Source organism: Protopterus annectens, chromosome 3.part0 (genome assembly GCF_019279795.1).
Source record: "Protopterus annectens isolate FY-2018-M chromosome 3.part0, PAN1.0, whole genome shotgun sequence".
NCBI lineage: Eukaryota > Metazoa > Chordata > Ceratodontiformes > Protopteridae > Protopterus > Protopterus annectens.
This window is the reverse complement of record NC_056731.1, coordinates 320,788,777-320,806,445: the sequence shown is the minus strand read 5'-3', so window position 1 is coordinate 320,806,445 and position 17,669 is coordinate 320,788,777. Positions and strand designations below refer to the sequence as shown.

At 38.9% G+C, this 17,669-nt stretch overlaps 1 protein-coding gene across 3 annotated transcripts in view; it reads right to left on the bottom strand.

Moving 5' to 3' along the window:
• The window catches only part of GRB10 (growth factor receptor bound protein 10), a 2,734,830-nt gene that overhangs the window by 1,433,991 nt on the left and 1,283,170 nt on the right, over nt 1–17,669 (bottom strand). The window lies entirely within an intron of this gene.

The following is a 17,669-nucleotide window of genomic DNA, read 5'->3' as shown; positions in this document are numbered from 1 at the left end:
AACTTGTTTCATAGAAAAGACATAAGTAAATGTGCAAATATCAAGCATGGATGACAGTGGAACAGCGTGGAATGAAAAAGTCCTTGCTTACCCCTGTGTTATTATGTCAAACATTAAAAGTGAAGACAGAGGGTATGTAATTCATCCCGTAATGGCAGTTTTCTAAAGAGGTTTTAACTGTGCAGAGCTTGGGGAACCTCCCAGTTCTGTATATACCGACAGGCTGATCAGAGTACACTTTTAATGTCTGACCAGAAGTGAGGACGGCTGAACTATGATTCTGGATGCTGACATCCTTTACCGGTACAAAAAAGACATGCACAGTGGTAAGTGATGTGACTTGCAGTTCTCACCTCCTGGATGCTGTCTGCTGAAGTTTGCATGCTTTTTTCTTTAGCATGGGTATGCTCTTTTTAGTTTCCTCTTAGGTTAACTGTTTCTCTAAACTGTCCCCAGGCCTGTGTGCTTTTCTCTCAGGGCTTCTGCCTCAGTGGGATTTAGCCAATTAACAAAATATAAATAACACATTTTTTAATCTGGAACATTTCCATTTCAGCACTGAATCTGATCTATATTTGTCTTTGCACATTTTACTGATGCAAAATCTTAAAGTACAATAGATATCAATTCTCATACTATTATCTAAGTAATCAGCACATGACACAGAAGATTGATAACTGCATTGTATCCTTCATACTGTTCTGATGTTTTAAAAAGACTGGACAGCCTGAAAAGGTGTGGCAGGTCTGGCATTCCGTGACTTATAACACACTTGGTGAGAAGTGATATGAATGTGGGCATGAGCGCACACACAGAAAAAAAGGCATACACAATTCAGTCAATCATAAGTGTATTAGACTATCTCCATGATAACAGAACTGATCAGAAGTAGCAATATCAATAATGTTAATCAATCAGCACAACTGGGGGGCAGCAATACTACAAATTTATTTTATCTTGTATCAAGCTCTGCCTTGGGCAACTGCTGAATAAAGTTACTCATATACTGCATAAAATTGATGTTTGGTTTATTTTTAAGTATTGGACTATTTCTCCAGGAGGCAAAAATCATTGGTTAATTATAAAGTATCAGCTAGAGAAGGATCACTTTTCAGCACAATTAATTCCATTACAAAAAAAAAAGCAGCTGGCATCAGACATCAATAACTGTAACGACAACAGTGCTTCTGTAAGGGGCACGCCACCCACTCCTGCATCTCTATAACTACTAATTCAGAGACCACACAATATGAAGGATAAGGAGAGAGACCTTACCGCCACTTTTATGGAATCTTATTTTATTCAAAGGGTACTTTTTGATGAAACATGAGAAATCGCAAAGAGGATTTATTTATCATCAAGTGCAGGGCTCCCTTGTAATACACTGACAGAGTATATATTCTTTATTGTTTAATCAGTTAAATACATGCCTGCTCTGTGAATGAAAGGCCCTGTGAAATAGTAGGACCCCTTATTAAGTTGTCCACAGTCTCCTTTTGCTCGACCAGTAGACTAACGGAAAGAATGGCAAAATCTAAAACACCTCAATATCTTGAAAACTCCATAATGCTTCACAATCTTCCTAAAAGCATGTAATTCAAGGAAAAAAAAAAAAACAATACTATAATAACTTTCAAAATAATACTAAACACAACCCTAAAAATTTTTGGACATCCATTAAAAAATGTTACATTCTGGCCAAAAATTCAGGCCAAAACCCTCTCCCGATAACTCACCACTCGAATTACTTTTTGTGCCACTTGTTCTGCTTTTTATATTGGCAAAACTAATGGTCCCTTATGTATGAAACTTTATCAGCATCTTTCTGCTATTAAGAGCAAAAACACAAGTAGTGCTCTTTATAAACATTCCACCACGTGTCCCGGTTTTAAGAAATTTGTATTTGTTATTTTGGAAAAGGTTGGTGTACTAGACAGAGGGGGTGACTGGGAAACCTTAGTTGAGAAAAGGGAAATGTATTGGCAGGTTCTCTTAAATGCCACTACCCCCCCGGGCTTAATGAGTACATATCGATCAAACCTATTTTAAAGTTGAAAGCAGGTACTGTTCGATTTTTATTATGAAATGACATGCATTTTTTAGTATACAAAGCAACTAATGCAATTTTATTATTGGCATTACCTTCTATTTTTTTAGCTTTTAGTATTCAAAATGCACAGGGATTTTATGAAGGTAACCAAATGCTTTGTAACTTTGTATCTTGCATTTTGGTGCCACCTTTCTTAGAAAGTGGAGATGCTGCATAAGATGTATAACATGCCTTGCACTTGGGCCCCACCCCCTCAAGAAAGTGAGGTTAATCCCTTAAGGAAGTGATGTTTGTATGGTATTTAAAGGATGTGAGGTATCTGTTTGTCTGATGATGCTTCTGTAGCATTGCAAACGAAAGTGCTTACATTTGTTTATTAAAATACCGTTTTGTGGCTTTGGAGCAGAGTTTTCTCTTCTTGCAGTATCACTTTCCGCTGTTGGGCTTGGTTACTTGGAAACTGCAAAACAGTTCAACTCTTACTTTATAAATACTATAGCATCTCTAACCAAGGATTCCTCAACATGTAATCCCAACCCTGCCCAACAGCCACATATCACCACATCCACTTTTGCCTTCAAATCTGTACCCACATCCTATATAAAACTATTCTTAAACAAACTTAAACCGTGTGCTTCCTCAGCCGATGAACTTCCAAGCGAGTACCTAAAAATAGCAGCCAATAGCATTGCTTATCCTGTCTCAATCCTTATAAATAGGTCAGTCCAGGAATCCCACGTTCCCTCTCTCTGGAAAAAGCCACACATTATCCCTCTGCACAAAGGAGGAAATTCAACAGACATGAATAACTTTAGACCCACAGCAATCTTATCTCCCCTCACCAAAATACTTGAAAAATGCATTCAAAAACAATTGCTAGTCTATCTCCTGCAGGAAGAACTCCTATCCCCTACACAACACGACATTCATCCTTCTCATATTACTAGCACTGCCCTTCCAACCTATACAGATACTGTCTATAAAGTTAGAGATAATGGCATACTATTCTCTTCCTTATTTCTAGACTTGTCTAAAGTCTTTGACGCAGTTTGTCACAGCAAACCTCTTCTTCAAATGTTCCCAGTAGGTCTCCCTCAGTCCAGCCTTCTGTGGTTCAAGAGCCACCTGTCTAATAGGTATCAGTTAGTAAAATGGTACTCTGTGCTCTCTCCTTACCTCCCAGTCACCACTGGTGTACCATAAGAATCTATCCTGGATCTCCTTCTCTTTAACATTTTCACCAACACTCTCTTGGTCCCCTCCTCTTTAACATTTTCACCAGCACACTCTATACTTCCACACAACAGGCCATTCTAATACAATACACAGATGATTCCACTCTCATTTGCACATCTGACAACTTGGTACATCTCCAAATAATTGCTAAGAAAGTTTTAACAGTCACTGAAACATGGCTTCATAACTCACGACTCATGCTTAATCCAAAAAATACTAAACTACTACTTTTTTCCCTAAATCCCTCTCTCATGTAAAAACTAAATTTAAAGTCCTTTTGATAATACAACCAGTGAAGTCACTTCTCATAGCAAACTATTAGGGGTGATAGTGGATGATAATCCTACATTCGACCTGCATATACAAAATTGCAAGAAAAACTCATCAAAATTTAGGGATGCTTTACACAGCCAAAAATGTTCTCGCCTATGCAACTAAAACTATACTTACCACTACTTATCTCCTCCACACTCTTCTTTATGGCACTCCCATCCTTACTAACCTCCAGGCTTCACAAAAATTGAATCTTGAACAATGCTATAACAAAGTTGCTAAATTTGCAGCACATACCTCTTTCAGAACCCACCAATGTATAGCACTGAAAAACCTAAACTGGCTAGAACTGCTGCATCAACTAACATATACACAACTTCTTCCCACCTATAAAATTAGCCAGCATCTATCTGCCTGTCCAGCACTAAAAAACATTCAACACAACTAAGTTCCCAGTCAGTCAGTCGTGATCCAGTGACCAAAACTTCCTGTCTGTCTATAAACCTAGCAAATCTGCTTGGCATGGTCTACACTTATAAAGGTTGCTAAGGCCTGAACTCCTTACCTGTATCCATCAGGTCTAAACCCACCCTCTCATCTTTCAAAACCATTCTGAAAGACTTCCTAGCTAAAATCTGTTCTTGCTCAAAACTAGGATAACCTATATCCTTAAATGTGAATAAGTGCATTTTCATTCCATATACTTCCTTACTCTCCCTTCTTCACTTACTTCCATACTGCTATCTAATTCTCTACTCTGACCTTCTCTCTAAATATACCATAAGCTTGTTTTTTCCCCTCACTTTATATTGCAAATCCTATTTGTATTAGGCCAAGTCACCTTTAATTTCTCTCTAAACTTTCTAAAATTTCTCTAAATATTAAATGATTGTCATATACCTTGTATAGTTTCTTAACCACTGCTTTTTTATCATGTCTTTTTTTGTTGAGTCTTTCGGCTTTTCCCAGTTAGGGGTCGCCACAGCGGAACTCCGATCCGCTAATGACTGGTAGTTGATTTTTACGTGCCGAGTTACCAGCCCTGACGCACAACCTTCAATGAAGGTACGCCCATTCACGTATGTCTCCACGCAGAAGACGCTCTAGCTGAGAATCGAACCAGACAGCGTCTTACTGTGAGGCGACAATGCCACCGCAGCACCACCACCACGGGTGCTTTTTTATCATGTCTAATTTGTTATAATTATGTAAACTGTAGATGATTTTGTTTTACTTTTGAAGATTGTAAAATTATTGTCCTTAAAATCTTTTGCAATAATTTGGAGCTTTTCTCCCAGGGCCTCCGCTGAAAATGGGCTTCTACCCAGTCGGACTTTCCCGATAATCAAATGTCAATAAATAGTTTATGCAATTATTTTTACTCATTTCTTTGTTATCATTTATATGTACCCACTTGTTATTTTTTTTCACCTGCTGTTCATACGTTATTACTTGTATATCTATATCGTAATTATTACTAAATTTAATGAGGACAGCAAACTGACTTACCTGACCAGAACTAATGTGCCTCATACCTGACATATAACCTCACAATGCTCTTTGACCTTTTTTTTCCTACCTCTCCCCAGTGACTGTAGAACAACCTTTCGGTTAATTAGTGAGCTTTGTTGTTAACTGTAGGATGTAAGAACACTGCATCTCATATTTGTTGTGTTTTTAATATCAGATACTTTATTAACCCTGATGACCAAGAGGCTATGGAAATAGTTATATTTTACAAAATATGGTTATTAAAGACGTTTCTTATTTTCAAGAATGGTTCTAAGTGTACTACTTCCATTCTGCTTTGTGATTATAATAGAAATGTCAAGTATCTGAAAATCATGAAGTTTGAAGATGTGGATTCTTTAATTTGTGTGTTCACAGATGTGTTGTGACAGCATTCAAGGACTTCTGCCCACAATGCTTTTAAGTGTTCATAGATCTGTTGTGACTGCCTTCAAGGAGTTCTACCCACACTGAAGGCCTATCCAAGGCTTTAAATGGCTTATGCATTCACAGAACTGTTATGACAGCTATCAAGGACTTCTACTACTATGAAGGTCTATTCAAGGCTTTTAAGAGCTTATGCATTCACAGATGTGCTGTGACGGGTTTCAATTGGTTTTACCCACACAAAAGGCTTTACAAGTGGAGAACGTTGCCATGTACAGCTAGAAGAAATCATTTTTGTTGATCATGTGAATCACTAGTAAGCAAAAAATGTTTGGGTGCTTGGCAGAGAAGATTTTACTAATATGGCTTATTCTATGAACTGATAAAGATAAAACAACAACAAAAAAAAAAAAGAAAACACTCATAAATGGCCCCCTGGCACAGATGCATAAAGCCCTTACTGCACCCCAGATGACCTGTGATTGATTAGCAGTATGGGCACAGAAAAGGCCACAAGGAGGATGGAAGTGACTGTCCTACATCAGGGAGAGATAGCCAAGGCTCACTGAAAAAAAAACAGTGTTACAGGCCTGGCAAGTTTCTTGCTGTATAAGCAGGTGTGCTGATTAGTCAGCTAGCTATGCATGTGAGGAAGCTTATCCCAAAGATAGGGATTGTGGAATTCACAACGCTGCTGCAGGCTGAGGGAAGTTAGCACACACTCCCTGGTAGTAGTACACCACTGCACCTGGGGTTCTTGATCTCCTCATCGGCCTCAGAAGTCAGTCAGTTTGATCCCAGGGAAGGCTAAGGTGGGTCTGGTAGATCCAAAAGTGAGGAGAGGTCATGGCAGAAAATGGTCAGCCGTGACGGGGAAAAAAAAAAGAAAAAAAAACAGTCACTGGGAACACTTCAGCCTCTATGTACAGAACATTTAGTGCTTTTGTCTCCATTTCAGGCTGATAAAACCAGTATGAGCAAGCAGAGACACTAAGCCATAAACACATATATCTACTGCTTAAAACTATTTACATAGCCAATAAAATACATCAAATTTCAAGATGTGTCTAGATCGCCACCTTTAGCATTCACTTCAGCTGAGTCTACTACTAAAACAATTTTTTAAAACAATACACTGAGTACCTATTGATTTTAATGGCATATGTTTGTTCACAGACCTGTTTCAACAGCCTTCAGGAGGCTTTGCCCACATAGTTTTCAAAAGTAGATCTATACTATTTTGTCTGAATCAAAAAAATATAACTTAGTCATATGCCTAATGGCCACCCTAAATTTATTTATATATGCTTTGCTGAGTGGGTTAGCCCCACTAGGTCAGTGGCTTCTTTTCATGGTAGACTCAATATGAGATTCATAGTGACTAAGGGAAATCTGGCCAAAACACCAAAGACCCTTACCTTACTTACTTTCACATCTACCTGAATCAGACAGATGGGGTCACGGTTTAATACCACAATTTTAGACAGTACACTTAGGAGTGCAGCTTCCCATTTATTCTGTACTGTAGTCTCAATAATATAAAAATAATTAATCTAAGCACCTTTTGTGGGAATAGAACCCACAGTTATCTGATCTTCCAGCACCGGACAGTGTGCTACCTGTTATGAAAATAAGGAAGGCCATTGTTCAAGAACCTACAGTGCCTGTACAATCCTCTGACAAAACTGACAGTAGGACTGCTGGTAGCAGCAACAGCATTACTTGCATTTCCATGTTCTAATAAAATAATGCCTTCAAGTTATTATTTATTTCTTCAACAAACACAAGATGTTCACCCATGACTTTGGATAAATTAGAATTTCCAGAAATAAATTCCATTTGTTCCTGATCACGTTTTTGATGCAAGGTGCATTACTGCTATAACTGTCTATACAAGAATTATTAAAATTTGCAACTTTATGTGCAGCGGTATCTTCAGTGACTTCTGCATCTTCAGAATAAGTTGAAGTTTATCAATTATGTGGCCTAGTATATCACTAAAAAATTGTACCCACCCTCCAGAAGTCATAACCTCTTGTCTTGGAAGATTGACTTCAAATTCTAAAGCTCAGCAATGAGCACAATATCAGAAGAAACTGAGTTTAAAAGAAAACATTTTACCTTTCAAAACATTATTTTAACTCTTTTAGGACGCCCAGTACTTGAGTAGAAGCAACTACTACTAAAAGTGGGCTTCCTACATAAACCAGAACGTAAAACATTATTATGGTCTTCATTGTATCGTTCTAGATCTAAAACAGCAAAATTGTTCCTAGGCCATTTACCTGTGAAGGAAAGGAAATTCTTAACACGGATAATATATTTTTAGAGTTCTTTTAAGGAGTGATTCAAAACCACTCCAGATAAAAACAGGTTGTCTACATAACCACAAAACCGTACAAAGCCATAACATTATAAACAGTATAAAAACAATTCTTATCCAACACACACACACACACACACACACACACACACACACACACACACACAAGGTTAGCAAATAATAGGCCCATTATGGCATCTATCATGACACCTTCTGACCTGATGAGTCTATTTATGATCAAAGTGAAAACACTTGTTACATAAAATGATATTGAGTAGTACACACAACAAGCCAATGTCTCTTTCAGATTGTCAGAAAAAAAAAATCTGTGTAACTGCTTAGAAGTTTTATACCATTTCTAAACTCAGAGATTGTGCAACAGAAGAATACAATGCACTAACATCAAAAATAAACTGAAAAGCAAATTTCTATTCATCCAATTTAATGTTCTTTCAAAAAAACCCGAGAAGTGTTTGAAAAAAAAATGTTGTGGTTTGTACAATGTCATTTAACAAAGTCTACATGCATTACTAGAGGGTCTTGTCTTGGAACTTTGAGATTTAACAATCTGTCTGAAAGGGGAGTTGACAGGGTCTTTATAAATGCAGTATTCAAAACAGCCCTAAGATATTCAAATTTAATGCATTCAAAGATTTCTGAAGTAATAATATTATCATGCAATACTATCTAGCAATCCCAGAACTACCCTTTTGTGAGCCATGCTAACAATCCATTGAGTAACGTCTCGTAACACTCACTTAGGATTATTTAAAAGCAAATAAAGCTCATCTTTATATATCTTTACTTCTAATCTAACCATTCTTACACTCTTGTTGGCTTTTAAGAACTTCAAATCTTTCTTACTTTGCAGTTCCTTTAGTGCTTCAGAGTGTGCGTTGTTTACATCGTTCCAAAAGTACGATGGAGATCTACAAATCATAACCTTTATACCTACTTTACACGTCTGTTTGAAAGTACCTGACTTCTGTTGTAATGGAGGGTTAAGAAATTATGTTTCATAAGTCTGCCCTCAGAATTGCCATTAACAAAGGGCATTTCATTGATTTATTATTCTAGTAAACACTTTAAAAGTTGACAAGTGTCTCAAAAAGCTGGCCCTCTTGGTCAGAATAAAAGAAAATGTTTTTTGCAGACCTGTATAAGGGTTAAAGAATGAATACCTGACTGACTGCTAGTGACTCTCTCACTGTTAAAAAGTCCTGCGTCTCCCATAACTACACTGAACCCCTATGCAGTAGTTTTATCAGTTCAAGGCTGCTGACCCACTGATCAAGCTTCTGGTAATTTCTGACTAGTCTATGAGGGGACAGGCCCTTTTTTGAAAACTGAGTTATTTGCTACACAGTTGCTGAAATCTCTGTGGGGGTACTCTCGTCTAGGTAAAAAAAAATCCTCTCCCTGTTCTGTGGATGTTATTCTTATATTATTTTGAATGCATGTACTGGTTACTGCAGAAAACTGTGTAACTTACAAACAGTAGCTGATGCATATTCCTGCTTTCTAGTTTACAGGAGAATAATTATGACTGCATTTTAAATTGTTGCAATAATATATGACACATCAGACTGTCTCACATTGCCTCTGGGTTATCAAAAGATCCTGTGTTTTTACCTTTACAAATGAACGTCTGGATTTAAAGTAACAATGGGGACAATCTGCATTTGGACTACTCTCTTAAAAGGAGTTAAGTATTGACTGACTTTAAAAAGAAGAACCAGCACATATCAACCCAGTAAACTGAGCAGATCCAAAAGGAGCTATAACTAAGGCATCAGATTCATTGGAAGCAAATATCAAGGATGCCTATAATGTCATTCAATATTTTGAAGGTGGAGCAAAGAATAAAAGAAGAAACTGTTACAGAGTAAAACAGGCTTTGTGAGTGGGAAATGGTCCCTATGGAAACAATATCAAGAGTGTCCATGGCAGCTTCATAAACTGACCTTCCATATGAATCTTGAAAGAACAAATAAGCCATGATGGAATTCCATCCACAGATGTAGCAAATGAATGTATCTCAAAGAGTAAGACAGGATACCAGCAGATACAAGATGGAAGAATTAGAAAATAATGCCACTTGTTAATTAGAGATTTGGGAGGGGACCCAGCAGGGAGGTGAAATTTGCTTCCCACAAACAGTAACACAAGTACAACAGAGAGAAACGAAAACTTAATTTTTTCAAACTTTATTTTCTCAGACCCTGTCGCTATAATACTGAGCAAAGGGTTGAAATGTATTGTCATGTCCACAATGGATCTTGCTGAAGCCTTACTGGATACACAACATTTAGTGAAGGTAACTAAGGTAAAATCTTTGGAGTAGGAAATATCCACTTGTACTCAATGTACTGCAGTATTGGGTTACTGGGTTCACTGGACACCCTGATTTTAAACTCTGCATTCCAGCAGTGAGTGTTTTTCACAATTTAGTACAGCAAGAGATTATCCGTGGTTTTACAGAATGGCTAATGGCTCCTTTGATTTCTATAACCACACACACTGGATTTACTAAGATTCTGATTCTGTCTATAGAACAGTTTTTTAATAGGAAAATGTAACTATATTGTAAGAGTAGAAATATGGGAGCAAATTTTACCTCCAGTTTTGGGAATCTCTTTATAGTGTGCTTTGAGACTTGCACATATGGTGATGACCATTTCCGAAGTTCAGTGTGGTTTTATCACAAATACTCTGATAATCTCATAATCCTCTGTCCTGGTTCATATCAAATGTTTTGTTTGTTTTTGTTTTTACAAAACTGAATAACAGACATTTTGGACAAACTTTGTCACACATACTGCATTACATAAATACTCTATCTTCTTCTTCTTTTGGCTTTTCCCAGTTAGGGGTCGCCACAGTGGATCATCTGTCCGCTCATGATTGGCAGTGGAGTTTTATGGTGTTGAGTTGCCAGCCTAGCGCCCAACCTTCCACAGAAGGCATACGCACGCACGCACTCACACCTGGGGCCAATTTAGTGTGTCCAATCCACCTACAGCATGTTAATCTGTTCATTAAGAATGAGAAAACAGAGACCACACAATTTCACAAACCCACAGCAGACAATGCCCCTTTATTTCATCTTTCCCAAATGGAAGTACTTAAAGGGTAAAAAGCATTTGTTCTGAAAAAGGGGATCTTGAGAGTGCCGCAGCAGAAACTGTCAGTAGACTGATGGACAGGGGGTATGACATGAATTTGTTGTAAGAGCATGTCAAAGAGTCAGCAGCACCCATTCCTGGATGTACTCCTGGCATGTGTGGATCAGTACATCTGTTTCCCTGTGTCACCTTAGGAGCAAGCCAGGACTATCTGTGCCTTTTATGGGGTGGCACTTTTCCCCAAGGTACTTGGTGAGATAAATTGCAACAATGCTGCAATTAGGGCTCCTTCTGGTACACAGGGGGAGCAGTACCACAAAAGGAAGGGCTACCATTCCATTAATTGTCAGGTTGTGTGTGATGCATGGGGGTGCATCACCAATGTCTCAGCCCAACATCCTGGCAGTACACATGAATCCCATATCTTGCACACTAGTTCACTCTACTGCCACTTTCCACATGGTAGGATGGCCAGTGGTCATCTTGTTGGTAAGAAGAAATTTTTTTTTTTCTTTTTTCTACTGTATTTAAGTAGTTATTCATTGTAATATCTACTGGAGCCATGGCTCATGACAGAACAGGCCTATAACACATCCCTGTGCCAGACCTGTACCATCATGAACAGAGTCTTTGGCCTCCTGAAGAGCCATTTCAGATGGCTGGATGAGTCTGGGGGGGTGTGCTTCAGTATGGCCTGGCTACTGCATGCAGATCCCAGTTCAAACCCAAATACGACTCATGCACAACATACAGCTGCTCAAATAAAGAATCCGTGTCTATTCCAGAACTATGGGCAATGTCTTTCAGGTTAGTGTTTCATTTCTTGTACAAAAACACACAAGTACAACTGAAGCATGCAGTGATATCTGTGGGCTATGTTGTGCAGTGCGTAGTCTGCTGAAACTGTTCATATGACATTCTCTATCAACTTAAAATATTTTTTTTCAACAACAGTTACTCGTATTATTGTTTGCAAAAGTCATTCCTCAGTGCTCACTGATTTCTGTTCAATGATGTCATAAGTATACCTCTCAAATGTCCAGATTTTTGTAGAATGACCAGATTTTTGTCTCATGTTTTTGGTCTGTTCCTCATAAATGAGTGTTTTTCTGGTAAATCCCTGAGGACTGAAGTCACTAAATAATGACATACTTTTGAGTTTCAGACTTCATATCCTTAGGAAAATGCATGCTAACACAAATCCTGTTATTCCAGCAATGTTCTAAGTTTATAAAAGCAGCATTTAAAATATGTCCCTATTGTTGGGCCATTATTTTAGGCTTTGTCCAGATTTCTTGTCCTAAGAGGTTGAGAAGTATGGTTGTAAGGCATCCTATAAGGAATAATCACCATTAACTGTTTTGCACAGTAATTTCCACTGAGTTGTTTTACATAAGTATGCACAAACTGAATGTTGTCAAATGGTAAAATTAGTAAAAACTGTTAAGTATTTAATATAAGTTTATAACTTGCATTTGAATGAAAACGTATTTTGCTGTTTTTTTATATTATGCTATGTTTTCTCAGTTTATGTTGTCTGTTGAGGTACTGCATATTAGATTATTTTATTTTGTCATACACAATAACTTGTGACTTTAGAGACAAAAAATATCATTATTTGTGACTGGTAAAGCTGAAATGGCAGCAGTGTAAGTTTAGATGGCAGGATACTCGTTTTAATCTGTAAATTATCTCATTATGTGTTTCCAAGAAAACTTGTGTATTATTACTTTATGGAGTTGTAGGTAACTGTCAGCTGTAGGAATGAAAATGCATAGAGCATTGGTGTTAATGACTGCAGACTTATTTCCACAATTACCTGAGGTTTTAAGCAATACTGTCACATGAATGAAATGCATAAAGTTGTAAAGTGTCCTATGTGTGTGTGTATATATATATATATATATCTATACACACACATACACACACACACACACAATATTTTTTTATTTAAATAACTTATTCCTTTTGGAGTTACACAATGACCTGCATCTGTGAAGGTGAAATTGTAAGTATCAGAAATGTCACAACTGAATTACTGTAGGTCAAGGTGAAATGAGTCAACCACATCTCCTAAAGATAGGCCATGAGACAGTGGAAGTGATTTTGAAAACAGCCTCTAATAAGAGCTGGACAGTGAGTTGGTCCAATATCATGACCTATTTGCTGCAGGTGATCCTGCAAATACTGATCTGATAGCACTGTGGGACCATGATAGAAACCTCGAATTAAGGGTTCTGATAGGTGTAGATGAACACTGACGCGATCTGAATGAAATCTGTTGTGCTTGATACCCCCCCCCCGACTAATTACAATACTTTCTTGACAAGCACTTGTAGTGTCATGTGATCTGCATCCACGTGTCTGGACAGTATCCTGTTCTCTTGCCCGTCCAAATTAAACTCCTGCTTGAGTCTGGTAAGTCCTAACTAGTGTATGAACGGAGGCAGCCACCAATGCTTGGTGTACCACAATGCTACATATCTTTATGATGATGGCATTATCTCGACTCTGTACCATTTCGATGTGCTAATGGAAATCCTCATACCCCGGCAGTGCTCTGAGCTGTAACAATGACACAGCACATGTGTTGCTGGGCAGCAAGTGCTTTAAGTGTTTCCTAAGGTAGTTGTAGCAAACTCTTGCACCGGGCATGAAACTGTAAAGGTGTCACTGTTGACACTTAACTCTGAATTTCTGTCATCATCCTGAAAGTGTTCATCTGGGTTCAGAGATACTGGTGTAGAGATGCATAAGTGTGAGTGTAATAGATACCAGAATTGTCAGCAGTACCACACATCACACCTCTCCAAGGCCATACTAAACTGGGCATTAATCCCTACGTCACCCAATGGGTTGCTAACTGGCTTACTGAAAGAACCCACACTGTAAAAGTAGCCAAGTCCAAATCCAGCTCCAGACAAGTGACAAGTGGAGTACCTCAGGGTTCAGTCCTGGGGCCGCTCTTGTTTGGCATCTACTTCTCTGAAGTACAGGCCAACACTAAGGGACTCTGGCTAACAACGTTCGCAGCTGACTGCAAACTGGGAGCCATTATTGAATCCCCAAATTATGTGGATACTCTACAAAAGGGCCTTACAGAAACAGATGCTTGGGTGCCAGAGCCATGGGCTCAAGCTCAATGCCAAGAAATGTATAGTTATCCCCTTTGGGAAAAAACATATATCCGTGAATTACCATATAGGTGGCAGTACACTAAACACCGAAAGTGTGATAAGAGACTTAGGGACACAGGTGGACAGTGGTCTCACCTTCGATAACCACATCGCCACAACAGTCAGGAAATCCTTCTATGTGGCACACCTCATCACTAAGGGCTTTTCATCCAGAAAAAAGGAGGTCATTGTCCCACTGTACTTATCCCTCATTAGACCCATTATAAAATACAACGCCCCGTTTGGTATGTACCTCTCAAGGCATCTGCAACAACTGGAAAGGCCGCAGAAATACCTCACTAAAAGAATCACAGGCCTAAAGCAGATGCCCTATGCTGACCGCCTTAAAAAACTCCAGCTATACTCTGTCGCATATTGTCTACTCAGAGGCGATCTCTGCTTAACATACAAGGCCATGTCAAACCCAGAGCTGTTGGACATGCTACACTTAAAGAAATCCCAATCACTCAGAGCCACACGCTCCAGGGATCTAAACCTTGTCATCACAATAAACAAAACATGCTGGAGGGATAGGTTCCTGACCCAGAGACTCCCCAGACTCTGGAATAAATTGACCATACATGTCAAGCAGAGTGCCTCTCTGGCCCTCTTCAAAAGGAACTTTGATGATTGGATGGAAGAAAGGAAATTCACCCCGGGGATCATGTCAGTTGCCCTGCTAAACAGGGGTCCAGGGAAGTAAATAGTGTGGGAAGAAATAGCCAGGGAATTGTTATGGCTAGGCTTGTATAGGCCCTAGGGCTGATAGCCTAGTACCAACCTATGAACCATCACAATACACATAATCCATTATATGCTCAGGTTCTAAAGATTAACTTGCCTAACCCTCAAAGACCTCCAAAATACAACAAAAGCACAAAGCACACTCAGCATACTAAGCCTACTTCTTCACACAGCACAAGTCTCAGATGCTGAGCCCAAAAGACATGTATTGATCCAACCGAACGTTCTTATTATAGGTAACTCCATTGTAAGATATACACGTGCCTCTTATCAGGCTGAGCAAGGAAAGGGTGATGATTAGTTGCCAGCAATGATCCATCAGATCATGCATCCATTCAAGTCCCTGAATAAGTACTAATATGGCAATGTCATAGTTCATGCTGTTGTTAGTGACTTAAGGTGTACCTCCCTAGATTATATGAAGAGACATGATGGAGTTCTCAGACTATGTATCCAAGGCAGGTATGAGCATAGCATCAAGCAACATTCTACCCTCTCCAAGGATGCGGCTGCAATACGTGCAAAACATAACTGACTTCAATAACTGCCTTCGTTTTTGATGTCATTCAAAGGGGGTCCAATATTTGTCAGCCTGAGAGGATGTGACCAAGAGATGCTGCTGTTTCACCAAGGATGGCCTGCAACTGTCTCTCCCATGGTTTTGACTACTGGTAAAGACATTGCTCACCCCCCCCCCCCCATAGTGCCTTTTGTAGCAATGCCAACCTGACAAACCTACCAACATAACAAAACAATCAAAGGAAAATATGAGGGTGTTACTGATCAATGCTAGGAGCCTGAACAAGAAATTCACTCCCTACAAGCACTTCGCACTCATGAAGACACTGACGTCTGTGTAGTGACTGAGACTTGGTTTAAAATAGCGGAGAGCACTCCAGCTGTACAACGTGGAAGTGTCTCAACCGACATCCAGAAGAGACTCGCATCAAGGCTTGCAAAGCAGCATGATACACAAGAGCTTCTTCAAGTCCAAACAACCATCAGAAAGGTCCTGTACTACGGGAGTTCCAGGATGGCTGCACACTGAGCAACAGCTTGTTTTTTAGCTCTCTGAGTGTGAAAACAGATACTCAGCAGAGAAGGCCAGTACACCTGTGTTTATGGGTGAATTTCAGCAACTGGCTAGTACGTGCACTGCCTGGAAGCTAGGAATAAAGAAATACAGAAGACCTAGAAAAAAATCAGCTACAAAAAGTGAGGAAGAAACACTGACCAGGGAGTGGTCTGCAGCTGTTCAGCAAAAAGTAATGCAACCTTCAGACATGAATTCCAATAACCTACAGGATGATATAAGACAACTGCATAGAGACCTGGTTAAAATAAACAAAACACTGACAGAGTATATCAACACAAACAATAAAAGGCTGGAACAAATGGGAAAAGCTTTAAACAGATATTCAGATGAGATGATAAAGCTGCAAAAATCAGGTCGAAATGAAGAAAAGGCTGGATTGACTATGAGACTGCTCAGGAGGAGATGTTTCAAAAAAGAAGAGCATGTAGGGAAAACTTGAGATTTTCAGCTATACCAGAGAAGCTGGAAGGAACAGACTGCATTAAATTTATGAAAGCACAAATAAACAACTGGAATGGTATTCCAGAGCAGGACTTATTAGTTGGACGGGTACATTGCGTGTATGCTCCAAATCTAGCTATAAGAAAGCAAACTAGACCTTTAATAGTGAGGATGCAATCCTACCAGCAGAAAGAACTGATTTTGTCAAAACTGTGGCAGAAGAACAAAATACTAAAAGTAGGTGAGAGCACAGGGTTTGTGGAGAATGATTACTCACTGTACACCAGGCAAAAGAGAAGTAAATTCATCCCTCTATTCAGAGAATGCCGAGACGCAGGTGTGAGATTCAAATTGCTGTATCCAGCTGTCTTTAAGGTATTCTCCTCTGGAGGGACAAAATCATTATTTGATGAAATGAATGCTAAGGAGGAAGCACAAACATTTGTCCAACAAAAACTGAGCTGTGAAACAGAAGGAGATTCAGCTTATCGCTCCTCTGGTAATAAAGACTACAGAGAGACTGCACCTGTGAAACCTTTTCCAGTATTTCAATGGAAAATGTTGGAGAGAAGGAAGGGAGCATGAGTGATGACCAGAAGAATCAAGAGTATGTTGGAAATGAAGCAGAGACAGGATTCGGGTAATGGAGACAAACAGTAATATAATCAGTAACAATGTCGGATTACAAAGCATTAATTATATTTGTGACATATAACAGCACAAGAAAATCTGGAAACATTGGACTTCTTAAAAATTTGTTTGCTGAGTAGGGGACTCAAGTATGTGCCCTACTTCATGTCATTAATGTTCGGAAAAATGCTTTGGGGAGGGGAAGAGAGGGGAGAATGCTAACTGTAAGTAAAGAAAACACTCTTTTCTTAATAGTTTTTTTGCATGCTATTTTTGGGTGTAATGGGGATTGTAAACAGCTGTTGTTTTTATTTTTCTTCCCTCTTCTCTTTCATCTTATGCAGTTTTGAGAAACATAGCCAATGTAATGATTAACCAAAAAAAAGGGAGCCTGGTTAAAGGGGCATGACAGAGTTCAGATTAATGTGCCCTTTTCATTCTTGCATAGGAAATGACTGATTAAGGACCTTTGTTTTAAAACAGAGAGCAAATAAATGAAAAAAATAATACTGAATATTATAAGTTTGTTTTCTAGCACTTGCAAATATGTATACTAAGTAGCATTTCTGCAACTACTCTTCATCCCTCATGGAGACAATCTGAAAAAGAGAAACTGGAGACAATCTGGTAGAAGGGGACTGGCTGAGGGAAAAGAAGAAAAATGAAAAGAGAAATTGAC